Here is a 16,490-nt window from a genome sequence, read left to right on the forward strand (position 1 = left end):
GATCAGCCTCGTATTTCTACAAGGACTTGGAGAGGTACTGAGAAGCTAAATGACATTGCAGGGCAATTCCAAAGCTGAGTTTACAGGTCTCTCCAAAAGGTCTTGTCCTACAATACAGATTGCTTTTGAAGCCACACTTTGTACCTCAAACAGCCTCTGCAGCAGCTGGAAGTGGCCAGAGCAGGTTTTCTTTGAAATGATTATTAGTATTACACTCTCCTCCCAAAACTCATGAAACCAATAAAGCACAGGAAGAGAGAAGTATAAAGCAAAGTGGGATCATATCCATGCTCATGTAGCTGAAGAATATTAACATATTAAAGGGAAACGTTATTTCAAGATCTGACACTGTTAGAAGAGGAAGGTACCTGGATCTGTATATCTAATGTGATCTGTATATCTGAGGCTTAGTACCTCTAACACTGAAAGGAGTGGTAGGAGATTTTGCCATTTGAACAGTCTAAAAGACACTTCAGACATGAAAGTTCTTTGAAATTTTTTATTTGCTTTTCTGAAAACCACTTGCCTCACCAAGAAGGAATTTTCTTCCTTGTTTTGTATTTCATGTGTTGATTCCCTCAAGCACCTGGTGTTTTTAAGGATTAGCTCTCTAAACTTTGCCTTGCAGATTCTAATCCTTTAGAGCAAGGGAAATGGACTCTTCTATGCAAGAAACACATTTGAAAACAGGTATAGAATTTACTTTTCTTGCCTGAAGTGACCTGAAGTTTTGGGAGCAGTGCTTTTGGTGTAGCTTGGTTCTGCTAACAGCTTTAAAGCCCTGTACACCCAAGCCTGTCTCCATATGCAATTCAAACTGCTTGAGTTCCAGCTGGCCACAAATCCTGTGTGCTTGTGTCAGGATGATTTTTGTGTCCTATCAAGAAAGAACTCTCTGTCTGCAAAAAAAAGAATTATGTTGAAACAATATGCATGCAGTTCTGAGGACACTCTCAAATGCATTCCACTAGTAAAATTTTAATATTTTCCCCTCCTGACCAATGCCATGTGATCTGCTCTAGAAAAGACCACAAGAGCCATTGCAGAAAAGCACTGAAGGAGGGTTAATCCACTCTTAAACTGACTCTCCCATCCAGAAATACCACAGAGGTAAATGCAGATCTTCCATCCATGCAGGGAAAGCGAGACATTGATGATCAGCTGCCCATAGATCTCAGGATTTACTGAAATACAAGAAAACCTCAGTTCCTCTTCTTGGCAGTCCCTGGCAGGAGTTACAGTGCTGGGATATTGCTCATTTGCTAAGCCAGGGGTGCTCTTGGAATTGTCACCTCATTTCTGCTGACACTTCTGGGAAGGAGAGCAAAAACTTCAGGGAGAGGAGCCAGGTCCTCAGCTGACACAAGGATTCAAGCTTCAGTGCTGCTGTACTTCTGTAGCTTTAGTTTAATCCTGCAGAAATAATCCTTTGGAGAAAGTGTAACAATCCCAGGAACAATGCTGCACAACTCATTTTCCTGTTGGATTAACAGTTTCTCACTAGTCTCAAAGAATTGTGATAAAATCCTGCAGAGATGATTTTCTACTGGGAGACAATGTCCTGTTGTTTGAACAGTTTAAGTGGAGAATATTGGTTCTGAGAGCAAATACTTTTGGAAAAGGGATCTTAGAGTATGAAGATTTAGATGTACATCATTTTGGGTCAGTTAAAATGGACAAAATCTGTGTGAATTAGTATCACACCTGGGCTTGGTATCACAATTTTCTAATATGGGTTGTGAGGTTTCATCTTAAATTTCAAGGTTAAAGTATTTCCCAAATTTTGTAGAATTTGGGGATACAAAGCATGTTGGCAAATGAGGAGGTTTTCAGATCCTATAGGCTTTCAGATATTTGACAAGGACCATGCAGTTTAAATGGAAAATATTTTAAAATTACAATTCTGGAACTGTCTTGGTGACATGCACAAAGAAAATCCTGAGGGAAGATTTAAGCAGAGGTGTACAGGTGACAAGACTTACATTGTGTGCCTCAAAATTGCAGCTGTAAAATATTTGGCATTCAGATGCTTTTTATCACACTTATTAAGCATTTCCCATGCCTGTCTTACACTGTGCATATTGAATTCTCTCTAAGAACCTTAGCAGAACTTTGAGATCATGGAGACAGTTTTCTAGCTGGAGACAAATCAATATTGCAAGATCTTGATTAAAATACCTGGTAAAGAGGCTTTTATTCTTGGTTTACACTGCAACACACCTCAGGTACAGGAAGTAATTAATTACATGCAGGTAAACATCTCTCAAATACTTTTTCAGTGCTGATTTCCAGGAAAGAATCCTCCTGAGAAATTAAGTAAATGAGATTAAAAGAAAAGAGCAAATCACTCTATATGTGATTTCAAAAGCATTGCTTAAACTGAAATAAAGATAGTGTAGGAATTGGATGGTAAGTAAATCTATTAAGCTGGATGGGGGTGAGGTAGAGTGGTGTATAAACAGATTTATACTCCAAGAAAGGAAAACACACAGAATCTGTGCATTAGTACTTAACTTAGTGCTTCTTATTCACGTATTTTCTGACCATATTTAAAAACTTGGGCTTGACAGGCTTGTGTTATATATCAAAATATACTTAATCAGAAAAACTGTGGGTGTTTGACCATGTTTATTCCAGCAGGGCTCTCCCTACCTGCACCTCCTACCAGAAAGGAAAAGAGAAACTATTAATTTTTGTGGCAGGTTGTCCAAGTCAGTGTTGCCATAGGAACTTTAAATTTCAGAATTCTTTGTCTTCTCCATCTCATATTATTCACTTTCACTTTTGGCAGTGATGTCAGTTCTGGATTTAACAATAGGCTTTTGCTAGTAAGCCAATAAGCAAGGGTGCGTGGATTCAACGTGGAATTTGTTTCTGACACCCTGAACTTCTAAAACTGCAGTATTGAACATGGCAGGGTGTGAAGGAGCCAGCAACATACACTGAAATATTGTTAAATTCAGTTTTTGCAGATATTCCCTTCAACATGTCAGTGAAGTGGTGAACAGCAAACATTTCTAAGATTTGTAATAAAAACTCTACTTCTTCCTTGATTTATCTGCCTACATACAGCCTTTTCTGATAGCACAGAGAACCACTGTGATGCATCCTAAAATCAGTCAATGCATCTCAGACTTGAACTTATTAATTTATAACAAAAGTCATTTGTTTCAATGGGAATGGAGTGAATTTACCTTACCAAAAAATCTGGCATACTCCTGCACTAAAATTTAATGGGATTTTTGGATAGGAGAAGATATGACCTGGTAGCAACCACTGCAGTTCTAATGATCATTGTGCATAGTGATCCCTCTCTGCTGCAAATGCTTGGATAAAAGGTTATCAGAAATAAATAAAATAAATACAACCTCCCCCCTAAAAACCCCACAAAATAACAAAACCAAGACCCAACAAAAATAACAACTATGAAATATTTATATTTGAAAAGACTGTCTCCTGAAGCAGATTCCAGATTAGTTGCAAGAGGGCCTCCTGAGAGAAAAAAATTCCAACAAACCCCTTATAAAACTTTTGAGATGTTGATGTTCTGTAGCCAAAATTGGCATGTGAAAAGTCAGCTTTGTCTTGTAGGATTTTGTTTTTTTGACCAGTTACCCTAAAATAAAATCCATCAAAATGTAGTTTACCTGTTTCTAATGACTGTCTTGAAAGCTGATACTGCAGCTGTTTTTCTCACTGTCATGATGAACAGAGACTCTTAAAAGAAAGAGAATTCTTCCTTTTTCTTATAGAGGCCATTTCCTGCAGAGGTTTTGAATGTGCTGATAAGACATACCCAGAGAATTTGGGCCAGTTTTGTTTTGTGTTGGTGTCCATTAAAATAAACACTGCTCTCAAAGTGATTTTATAACCCTTGAGAAAACTGAGAGAAAGTTGAAGAATACATCACCAAAATTCTGAGAGCACAGGAAGAAATAGTTTAATACTGTGCATTCTCTCATTGAAGTATCTTACTTGTCCAAAGATATAAAACCAGAGAATCTTTCAGGTTGGAAAAGATCTTTTAAAGCATTGAGTCCATTAACCCAGCACTGCCATCTTCACTAAAAAAAAATGTCCCTAAATGCCACAGATGTTCATATTTTAGATGGTAAGTTGTTTGTTTTCCTGTAGGTGCACAGTTGTCTTTTGGAAAAAGGAATGTCATTGAAATTGAAATTTTTGTTTTTAACATGCTTTTAAAAGAAATTCTGCATTACTGCAAATTACTTCAAATCCATGTTGGCCTCATTAAAAAAACCACCAAAAAAACCCCACACCCCCCCCCCCCCCAAAACAAAAAACAAAAAACACCAAAAACAAAAATCCAAACAAATAAACAAACAAAACAAAACAACAAAAAACCCCAAAAAAACCCCAAACAAACAAACAAACAAAAACCAAAACCACACCGAAACAAAAAAACCCACAAACAAACAAACAAACAAAACCACACCCAAACCTCAAACTTATTTAAACTCATTCCCTTTGGTTTAACCTATTTATATTTAAAGTGGTCAATAACTTGGTTTGAACTTTGTATTAAAACGTTGGTATCAATTTTATGTAACAATAAAAATAGGTGGAAAGTCACAGGTAAGTGCTGGCATTGACTGGAGCTCTCTGTGAGACCCTGTGGAGTGCTTCATGGAGAATTAAAACTTTCCCACTTTGCCCCCCAGGGTTGTGAGTGTTTCTCTCTCTTTGTCCTGAGCACATGGATTTGGATGAAGGAAATGACTCCCTTATCACAGCTTGAGCTGGACTGAGTCTAAAAGAGCTCCTGCCATAATCCTCTCCTTGTCCAAGGTATTTTTAAGCACCACAAGTGTGGGGGTTTGGGCCACGCCAACGCTGTCTGGCAGTGCCTAAAAACTCCCACCTCCTCCCAGTGAGTTGGATTCATGGCATGGAACCCTCAGCTCAAGAAGCTGCTTCATGTGGTGACTGTGCAGCTAGAAAAGGGTTTTTATTTTTTTATTCATTTATTTATTTTTAAATCCTCCCCATCAGGCCCATTTCCACTTATCACTACACTGTTGAAAAGCACAGATAAGTTCAGGTGCATCTATTTGGCCAAACAACTGAACCCCTCTGCCTGAAATTATCATTTGTTCCACCAAACACTGAATATATGTTCAAATGGACCCGCTAACCAAGATATAAATTTCCACAGTCGCAGTCAAATGAAAAAATCTGAAAGGCATTAATCAAGAATTTTGGGATAATCACATTTAATTGTCTGTCTGTGCAAGGTGTTCTACTCCATCTCAGTACAAAGTAAAAGTTGCATAGATGAATAATGAAATCACTTTATGTCTTGGAACACTTATGGAAGAAAGATGTGTTAGCTTCTGATTAGGCTTCTGCGTGTTTAGGAGTGTTTAGGAATGGCTTTGTGAGATAAAGATCTTCCCTTTTTATAGCTGATAACAGCCTGGAAGAGATACAGACTGATTTGGTGTGCTTCAGGCTCTCCTGAGATCACAGCTGGCACAGATCCTTTGGGTTCTTGAGGTGTGTATATGAATTTTTTTTCCATTAAAAAACCCCAAAACAACAACAGAAAAACCAAACAAAGAAAAAAACTCCAACCCCCCAAAAAATTTAAAAAACTAAACCACAACAAATTAAACAAACAAGACCAAAAGATAAACCAAGAAATCTGACTTATAGGAGTCTGGTGCATATTGCAGTCTTTACAATTTAAACAATACATTTAATGTTTTTGTGTGTATGCTGCTGCAGAGAAAAAAAAATATAGATACTCTGTGAAAGACAGATGTCCTCATGTTTTCTCTTTTCTTGGAAACCCATCAGCATCCACTATCTCAGTCCCTTCTTTGTTAGTGTGTTGGTCAAATTAATTAATGAAACCCACAGTAAAGAGGAGGATAACAGAAAACCTAATATCTGATATCTTCTAAGTATCCTTTTGAAAAAATGATCGTTATCCCCATCACAGTTTGAAGCCCTGAAGTAAAAAGGACACAAATACAATTATTTGCTGTTAGGTCTGTCTGCTTCAAATTACAGCAGAACTCCCAAAGACCAAATACCAAATCCTATTTCATGTTTTAATCACCATAAACTATAATGGGTTTCATATCTGTAAACATTTATTGTGCTGTATCACAAGGATATTTTTAGCTACTTTGAAGGCTGTTATTGTGAAAATAAAAATTCAACAAAGGGAAAATGATAGCTGCTGCAAAATTAGATATTAATCTGGAAGCAACACTTCAGCTAATCAGTAAAGATAAGTTTTATATAAAATTAAAACCTCTAATGTGCAATTAAAGTAAAGAACCAAGTACTCCAGGTTGGGGGGTTTTTTTCTGGTTTTGTCTTTTGCTCACTGAGTTGTATGTTTTAAAAGTTAACCATTGTGAAAGTTGGATGCCTGAGAAGTCCAACTGGATTACCCAGAATGAAGAAAAGAGCAATAGGTAAACAGGAATATGGCATGGAGAAGAGCAATAAACCCTGCTCTGCTGAACACAGCATTCAGTCATAAAAGAAGGAAAGAGGTCAGTTGGGTGAAAGATCATTTTTTACCGAGTTTTTTATTTTTTTTCTATCTTTTCCCCATCACTTTTTCTTTTTGACTATCACTCCCTGCCCCTAAAATTCTATTTAACCTGTTAAGACTAAATAATCAAATGCAGCAAAAAGAGAATGAAAACAGAAAAAAGTCCTGTGATCCTTTAAAGTGACTTCAAATATTTAGCATAAGAAAATAGTGAGGACAGGAAAACCTCAAAAAAGGAAACATACAGAGAAAGGAGTAAGAGAAAATAGATATTCTCAATGCAGCATAATTCCACAGAATAAAGAATGAGGAGGGGGAGAAAATAATTAAATCTGAAAGATGATGGGTTTTACATTTTCTGAAATATCTAAAATTTAATTATTCTTTACTTTTTTTCACTCTTTCATTACCAAAGTGCCTTGGAAAGTGCCAAATCTCCTTTCAAAACTTGGCCTCAGAGTTATTATCCTCATGACCTGATCTTACTTAACATTTACTTCACTTTTTTTCTGTTTATTTTTACCTGTGTGCCAAAACCTACAATTTCACCATAACCCAATGTATCCATGAATCATTCATGAATATTTGATCAATGAGCAGTTATTCATCTTTATTTTCCTCAATTTCTTTCCATGTCTCTTGCAACATTTTACCACAATAAAACTGAGAGGAACTTCTTGATTCTTCTAACTCCGCTACAGTGTTTTAGAACAAAAACTTAATTAGATGTAAATTCTAACAAAAACAAACAAACAAACAAACAAAAAACCAAAGTGATGTTTGTAAAAGAAAAAAAGTTGCCAGGATTTCTCTTTTGGGTAGAGTGAAAATTGCAAGGTTTGTCCCAGAGCAATATAGAACAAATTTTCTTCTTATAGTCACAAAATTTCCTTGTGATATTTTGATGGTGAACAACATTTTTATGAGCTTTGCCAACAACCTTTAGTAGGCAAAGAATAATTTGAACTATAAATGACATTAATCTAATTTAATATATTCCTGGAAAATTCACAGAGCCAAATTTTACAGTTTTTTACATTTCCATAATTTTCAACAGAACTGGGGCTCTTAAAGACCATATGTGTGTGTACATATATATATGTGTTTTTCCTTGACACTGTTTCATTGGTATTTCTACAGACATTTTAATCATCAGCTAAACTTTCTAGGAGTGGCTAGGTAGCTTCCTGAGGAGTAAAATATAGTGTATTACTGAAAATTAAATAGCTGCATTGAAAGATTTAGCTATATTTCATCCAAAATAGAGTAGCACTACTTTTCTGCTTGATATTATAGCTCAATGAAATTATATTCTGTGACCAGCAGCATGAGAAAGAATCTGAGCCACCAAAAATATTGTCATGAAACTTTATGTTTCCAGGACCAGAAGCAGTCTGTGTCACTCTGAGGGCAGTTCAAGCCTATATGCAAAACCTTAAACCAGCAGTCTTGAACATAAAAATATCTTCTTGTCTGTAAACCATGAATGAATTATCCCAGATCTTCTGAAAATTTTTCACATCTGGGAAATGGACACACATGATACAGAAATAAGTGCAAATCTGTGTGTTCCCTGTCCTAACACTAACTTTTTACAGGGAATCTTCTTGATTGAGAGGAGCATAAACAAGACTAATAATTACCTTTGTCTTGATGTCACTGCTTTTCTTTTGAGAATTGTTCAGCTTCTTCCATCTACAGCATCAATATTCCATAAATATTGCCAGTTTGGAGCTACTGCTGTCATTCATGTACATGTTACATCCTTCCAGTCCTGTTGCTCTCTCTGCAGGCTCGGGGCCTCGATTTACATATGTGAACAGTATAATTATGAAGGATGTTATCTGGGTGAAAATGTGAGGCTGCCAAATGTCGAATAATTTGCAAACAGCACAAATTCAGAGTGTCTGCCTCTTGAGTATTTTTGGAAAGGTATGGGGAACAACCAATTGATGATTAAGAGACCTCCCAATAGACAAACTAAACAAAAGGTAACAATTTATCCCAATGTTTTGGTTCACTGCTGATGAATTTTCTTAGCATCTGCTTAAGTGTTTGATTATTCTACAAGCCCATCTGTTTCTGGCTGATACAAAACTCTGTGTGATGGGGGAATTTTTAACAGCTTGCACACCTCATTTAGCAGAGAAGACATAAAATTAGTGCCCTGATCTGTTGAATTTTCTAAGGGTAAGCCCACTCTGATAACAGCATTAATCAATTCATTAGCTTCATATTTTGCCAGCTAAGACTTCATGGCAGTACTGTGGGGTTTGGATGTCCAAGTACCCTTTCCAAGATCTGTTAGGTTCCTCAGACAAGAAATTCGACTAAATGAGAGTGATGATTCAAATTAAATTTTCCTAGTCTGGCAGCACAACATGATAAAAAATGGAGAGGACACGCTTAGGATCTAAATATTTAGGTCTCCTGAATATTTTGTTGTTCCCATGGGGAACTCCAGCTCCACATGTCTGCTGGAAATGCAACCCAGCAGAGAGGGAACAGTCTGGGAGGTTCCTGGAGGGTGTGGAACTTGCTGTTTTCAACCAGAGAAGGACTTGTGATGGTGAGAGACCCTCTTGTGGCACAGCAACCACAAAATTGTAAGAGTTGGGGATTTCTGGAGAAATAAGGAGGGCTGCCAGCAGAATTCTCTAGGAGAAGAGAGTTCAGCCACCATTAAACTTTTCTATGCTTCCTACCATGGGGCCACAGAGTGCACTTAGTGCTATTTTATTTGCTGTTGGAAAATGACTCCAAGAATTATGCTGCTGTGCCATGCACTCATTCTACAGGCAAATTAACAAATCTTTCTGTGTTCCAATTTCCTCTCTGTAAAGTTAATGTCATGGTACTGCTATTTTTATAAAATCTGTTAGAGGGTGCTGGGGAAGTGATTTTTCCTTTGCAATAATGAATTTTCAGGGTGTATAGAAGGTGACAGCTAAACCTGAGATTATCATGACCCCAGGCCAATGTGTATTTCATTACATGCAGAAGTCGTGTTCCTGTGCTGCCGTCTCTATCAGCAGGAGAGCTTTGTTCATCTGTTCCATTTGTGCAGTTTCTACACAGGGGTTCCCATCTCAGGTGAGGCCCTTAGATAAGGCTTTAATGTGAAGAAAAATAAAAAGGTATAAACATTATTGGCAGGAGGTTCCTGTTGGGACAGATTTCCTCCCACCTTATGGCAGCATAAGGAAACTGCTAAAGATTTGTTCATTCCTTTCTACAAAACTGCACTAAAATGGATCCTTTGCTTCAGGAACTCCTGCCCTATGGAGCTCAGGTGTGCCAAGGGATCCACATTGTTAGGATAAACTTTTCTGCCTGCTTAAAGAGTGTGTAAATAGTTTAGAAGGAATCAGGGGCTTGTTTTTAATTCCAGGAAATTCAGCATATGCTGAGCTCACAAACTGTCACTGGCAGAGTTTGAGTTAGGGATGAGCTCAAAGCATTAAATCCTGATCCTGGAGAGGAGCCTGGGAGCATCAGAGAGAACTGAGACATGGGATTTTTTTTCTGGGGTCCTCTGTAAAGTATAAACGGAGGTGTCAGCCCCAGTTACTTACAGCTCATATACTTATCTTTACCCTACTGTAAAGTTACTTTACAGTATCAGCCACATTTTCACCAGAGAGTGAGTGTAAAGGACAATAATAATACATGGGAAGCTACAATTTTTCCTCTCTCCTAATGTTTCTCGTTACAGAGCATACACAGTGTAAGGTCTCTGTATAGAACACACGGTGATATTTCCTATGGTTATGCATAATTCTGTGCATCTCTTTCTCATGGTGTGATTCCCATGACTTCTGTTGTGCAGTCATCTGAAAACAGCCTTAATTTCCCTTCATTCTCAAGTCTTTGTTAGATTTCAGATCTCTTTCTATATTTCCCCGTCTCTGCCAAAGAATAGCCTAAGATTAAGCAGAAAGATGTTTGCTTTAATTCTTGCAGATTGATATTAAATTTCTACTTATGAAAAGAAAGATCAGTTTGTCTTTTTTTGGTACTTTTAAATGACTGAGCAGACAAAGCAAGGTAGTCTCTGTTCTGAGGTGATGTAACTATTAAACACAACCAAGAAGCTCTTCTGAAGTTCAGTTTTTCCTGTGTATAAAACAACCATGGTAGTAAGATGATCATCCTGAATAAAACGAATTATATTCTTATTTACTATCCTATGTCTTGTGTGAATATTTGCCTTTTCCTGTAATTATGAGACATAAAAAAACATAAAGGTTGGATTAGCAATTGAGCTACTGGAAGCCAATGCCCATTTTCTTATGTAAATGCAAATAAGTGTGGATCTATCACCCTCAATCAGGAGAAGTTCTAAGAGCCTTGAATGTGTCTTTCAGACTGTCATTTTGATCATCTTATACAGGTAATTTTTAAAATCCAATTGCTTTCTCTAACTTCCTCAGAAATTTAGGGAACCTTTCCTTTACCTGCAGCATAATCCTGAAGGTGATGATTGGAGATATTTTCTCTTCCTGCCAGTTGCTGCTTGTTGTTTCAATGTTCAGCTGCAAAAGTGAGTTCTCAAAGCAGCAAGAACATCCTCTAAAATTGGGGAAATTTTCTTCACATCACAAATTACAGAAAACTGAGAAATGCAATAATAAAACTATTTTGAGTTTAGGCCCTTATATTTGTGAATTCCTCAGAATAACCTCAGAATTTGCAGGTATTCCCTAATTTTTGGAAGTTTCTAGATTTTAAGGCATTGCGATTTCTCCCTCAAAATCTGATGTTTTGTAATAAAGAGGGAAAAACACGGGATCAGGCAACTTAACTTTGTGAATCCATTATATGAGCATATCCCAAGTATGGCATGCATTTCAAAACCTTGTTCTCTAGTTGCTTATGGCATAAACATTTGTGGGTGTGTTTGTTTTAATGTGGTGTGACTGTAAATTATCAGTGTTATGCATGAAGCTGGGACATTTGCAACAGCACAGAAACTTTGAATCAGTAAAGGCCAGATAGATGTGTGAGATATTTCAGAGAGATCCAATAAAATTAGTGCTTACTATTTTCAAGATCTGCAGGGTTGCTGTGATCAACTACCATGTTTTTCTGGGATGGAAGGTTGAAAGAATACAATGGTCTTTTTCAAGAAAAAGAATAGACTGAAGAAATACAATCTTCAAAGGCTGAGATTTTTTTTTGTAAAGATCAATATAAATACCCGCTCACTACATTGAAACAAGTATCAGTGAGCTTCAACTTCTGCTGTAGTATTACTAGAGATTAAACACCAGACAAGCCTGTGCAAAAATATTGCAGCATTCTTAACTGGAGTTTAAAAAAAATATTTAGAAAAACATTTTTCAGTGAAGATTTAGGTTTGGTTGGTGCTTTTTGGTGGAGGGAGCTGACTTCTAATGGTGCCCTCATGTCCATCCACAGCTCTTTTCTGCAGATCATGTTTTTTTCTCTACTACATTAACTCTATTGATTTATGGTTGAACTAAAATAGAAGTTTTAGATATACTTAAGGTAAGTGTGGCATAACAGCAGAAGAAAATTCAGCTGTGGAGACAAAGGTCACAAACAATAATAAGGTAGCAAACACACACTGGAACCTACATATCCTTAAATCCTAAATCCTTACAGAAAAAGTCTTTGGACCTTTACAGGTAATTCTTTGTGTAGCTGAAATTGAACAAACAAAACACAGAGACATTTAAAGAAGGTCTGGAAACCAAATTTGAAACTATAATAATATCATTACATGCTTTCCTGGCTTAACCTTTTGTAGCACTGTTCCTTCTCCATCATCTCATCTCAAAAATGTATAGCACAAGTGAAAGGGATCCAGAGAAACCTGATGAAGTTCTTGAAGGCATAGGAAGAATCTCAGTTTTGAGGTGTTTAATACAGGATATTACAGAACTGTGCAGGGTAATGAATGTCACAGAGAAGGTCAATTAAGAAGTCCTTGTTTATTTTTTCTCCTAAGAAAGCCCAAGGGTGTGTGTTTAAATAGAAAAGAAATAAGTACAAAACCAATAACAAAAACGTGAGTTCTTGCATCTGACATAATCACACTGCTGAGCTCACTGGTATGATACTTAAAGGAGGATCAAGCCCTAGAATTGTTGATATACAAAAAAAAGTTGTTTTTTTTTTTTTTTTTTTTGCTAAAGGCAATGCCTACAGTACCAAAAGATAGGCAATGAAGCTATTGGGTTCTGCCAAAATTTAGGCAAAAAAAAGCACTTAATAGGTGTCTAATTGTTCAGAACAATGTACTTTTGAGTCCAAGACAAAGTGATTTTGCCATTGATGATTTCTGTATCTAGTGCATGATGGATCTCACCTGGTTTCATTTTTCTGAAAGTTTCTAGAAGTTTCTACTCAAATCCAAACATTCAAATTCCTCTCTGTGGTTACTGGCAACTCCAGAGTTAAGCTGTTAAATCTCTTCCCTCAACACTGGAGGAAACTTAGATAAATTAAACTGTATTTGAGTTGTATTCAGGCCTGAATGACATGATAACAAAATCATAACTAACCAGTTTGTTCCATTCTAGACAGTCTTGAAATGAGTCCATTGCATACCTGACCTTCTATGGATGAACCCAAAGTAAAAACAGAGTTGTCTGCAGCCAGAATTTCCTTGAGAAAACCTATTCTGCTACTCAGCACTAAAATATGTGCTCTTCAGATGGTGTGACCAGCAATTGGAAGCATTATTCAGCAAAAAGGATCTTACAGAACATTAAAAAATAAAAACTGCAGAGCCAGCTGCTGAAAGCATCTGGTTTGGAAACACAAAAGTGGAAGAAAAGCATTGGTCATTTCCCAAACTAGGTTGTTCTGCTTGTAAAACTACATTTTTCAGCTTAAAGGCATTCTTTTGTAGCTTTACTACTTCAGATGATTGAAAATGAAATATTCAGCAGGTTTCCTCTACAATCTTGAAATGCATATTTCATAAATATTACAACTCACTTTTGGAAGGATGAAGAAAAAGCACCTGAACACGTACTGAAGTCTGCAGTTTGTAAATTCTTAGTTCCTGAAGTTTTGGTCTCTTTTCTCTGTCACTGGCAATTACATCACCACCATCTGCTGATCAAATAGCAAACACAGAATTCCAGGATGACAGCATTATCTCTTATGAAGTTTCCCTGGTGTGTCACATTACAAGAGAGTCTTTTTATTAGTTCTAACTTCAAACAGTAATAAACTGGACTGAAGAGGCTTTTGTGCTCATTTTTCCAATGCCATGTGTCTGCCTCATGTTTTGATTCATGGGTTTTCTTAGCTGAGTTTTAAACATACATTTGCTTCAGCTGGGAAAGGGGGAAATGCTTTACTCTTTCACACTTTAAATGTAATTTCTCATCTCAAGTGTGGGCACCCCTAAAAACTAAGTTATCTGATGTGAATTATTTTAGGAAGGGAGGAATTATCCTGTAGAGATATGTCTGTGTCATATTTGAACACAAAGACAACATATATGGCTAAAGATTTACTGCCTTTATTGTCTGTATCTCTAGTGAAGAGACTTCAACCTCAACAATAACACACTTGAGGTCACTGAGACATTTGTTGGTGTTCCTGATGACGATGACTCCAACTGGGGAAAGAGTTTGGTCTCAAAGAGTGACAATTTTTACACTTCCAAGGAGGTCAGACAGTCTCAAGTGGTCAATTCTATTTTCTGTGTACATAGAAAATATTCTCTGTGCTCACAGAGGTGTTGGCAGGTCTGTCCTGGTGTGTCCTGTGTAATCTCAGAACAGTTGAGATTATGATGTTCATGTTCTTCTCTCTTTGCCACCACAGTTTGGGGCTGGTTTTGCTTTATATTGCCAACAGCTGCAACTGTGGTAGCAATGTGAGCAGTCTGATAGAAAGAAATACAATATTTACTCAGGCAGAGAAAGGAGTTCAAACTATTTCTTCCTATTCATTGGGGTATTACAGCAAGTCCCATGGTCTGACATCTTGCCTTTTGAAATGCAGCCTGCTTCATAAGCCATCTTTGGAAGGAGCTCTCTGGAAGAAGTTTTGGCACCAAAAAAAGGATTCCAATCTAATTTTTCCACTCTTTCTTTTGGTTGTCTTTGACCTCCAACTGAGTGACCTCTAAATTGATAAATTGAGTTAACTGATCTCAAAAAGCAATAAGCTTATTGATTCTATGCTGTTAGTGACTTTGGCAGTGAACTGAATAAAGCCCCACACTGAAATTGATTCATTCTTATGAATAAAAATTCTACACATGGAAAAGACTTTTTAATACAGCATTTCTCAAAAAAACCTAATTTTTTAATGATAGCCTTACATATAGCTCTGTAAATGAACAATTCTGTTAGGAAAACAGGCTTTGAACAGCAACCAGTAAATAAAGCATTGATACATCTGTTATCAAGTTAAAAAAAATTAAAAATTAGTAGCTATTATAAGACTGCAGCAAGTAATTTTAATTCCATGTTTTGAGGATTGGTCCCAGGAGAAACCCACCAAGTTCCACATGGGCAGTGCAAGGTCCAGTGGCAGAGTGGGGGCAGCCCCAGTAAAGAGGGGGTGATGAGGGGATTGAGAGCAGCCCTGGAGGAAGGACCTGGGGGTGGAAGTGGATGGAATTTGGATGTAAACTGCTCCTGTGGGATCCCACCTGGAGCACTGTGTCCAGCTCTGGGGTTCCAACAGCACAAAGAGATCCCCCTATTGAGCAGATTCACAAAGGTGCTCTGGGGGCTGGAGCACCTCTCCTGGAAGGCTGAAAGACTGAGCTGTTCAATCTGGGGAACAGAAAGCTCTGGAGACACCTCAGGACACCTCAGAGCAGCATTTTGATGCCTAATCAGGGTTTAAAAGGTCAAGAGAGACTTTTTACCAGGGCCTCTAACAATAGGACAAGTGCCAATTGTTCTAAACTTAAAAGAGGAAAATTTAGATTTGACCCAAGGAAGAAATTCTTTACTGTGAGAGTGGTGAGACACTGGAGGAGATTTTAGGTAGAAATTGCTCATGCCCCATCCCAGGGTGTGTCACATTGGACAGAACCTGGAGCAAAGTGTTCTACTGAAAGATATCCCTGCCCATAGCAAAGGGGCTGGACTTGATGACTTTTAAAGATCTCTTCAGGCTCAAACCATTCTATGATAGTCAGCCCTGAATTACTCAGAATCATGATAGGAAAAAAAAAAAAACAACCCTTTCAATTTTATGATAAAATTCTGCCTTCTAATGGAAAAAACATGAGGGTGCCAATCTCTGGTTGCTGGACAAAACCAGTTTCCTTCATTTCATAGTGTCTGTGTGGATTATTTTCCAACCCAGGGTCCTTTTGATCTGCTTTTCTGTGGCCATGTTAAACATCCATGTGAATAATATTATCTGTATTGATGAAGTTTCATAAATACAAATATATTTTGTAGTGCAGTGAAAAATACTTCACTGAGAGGTTTAATACTTCATATTCTACAGAAACCATATTGGTTAAAAACATTTATTTAGGGGGAGGGGAGGAAAAAAGAAAGAGGAAGATCCAGTTTTCATGATACAGGGCTAGTTAGTAGAAAATACAAGGACCTTTTTTCTTAAGTTTTCTTCTAACAAAGTTATCCAGTATATTTTGTCATTCAGAGGAGCTGCTTGTATGTCTTTTCACTTCCTATTACCACTTGCTGTTTATTCTGTTTCCTGATGTCAAAACTGAGTTGTGCCAGCCATATTTTTGTCCACATTTTGGGATTCCTCTGATCTTTGGCAATTTTATCTCAGTGCTATGCAGTTGTCTTAGAATTAAGAATACAGCCCTTTTCAGAGCAGCTGGTTTTGTAGGTTTTGGTGGGGTTTTATGTTGTTTCCTTTTTTGCATCCCCAGTGACAAATTGTGTTGCCCTTTCCTCCGGCTCTTCTCTTGGCACTGCATTGGTTTCCAAGTAATGTGGATTTCTGGGGATATCTGACACCCTGATGAATG

This window comes from Prinia subflava, chromosome 7 (assembly GCF_021018805.1).
Source record: "Prinia subflava isolate CZ2003 ecotype Zambia chromosome 7, Cam_Psub_1.2, whole genome shotgun sequence".
NCBI lineage: Eukaryota > Metazoa > Chordata > Aves > Passeriformes > Cisticolidae > Prinia > Prinia subflava.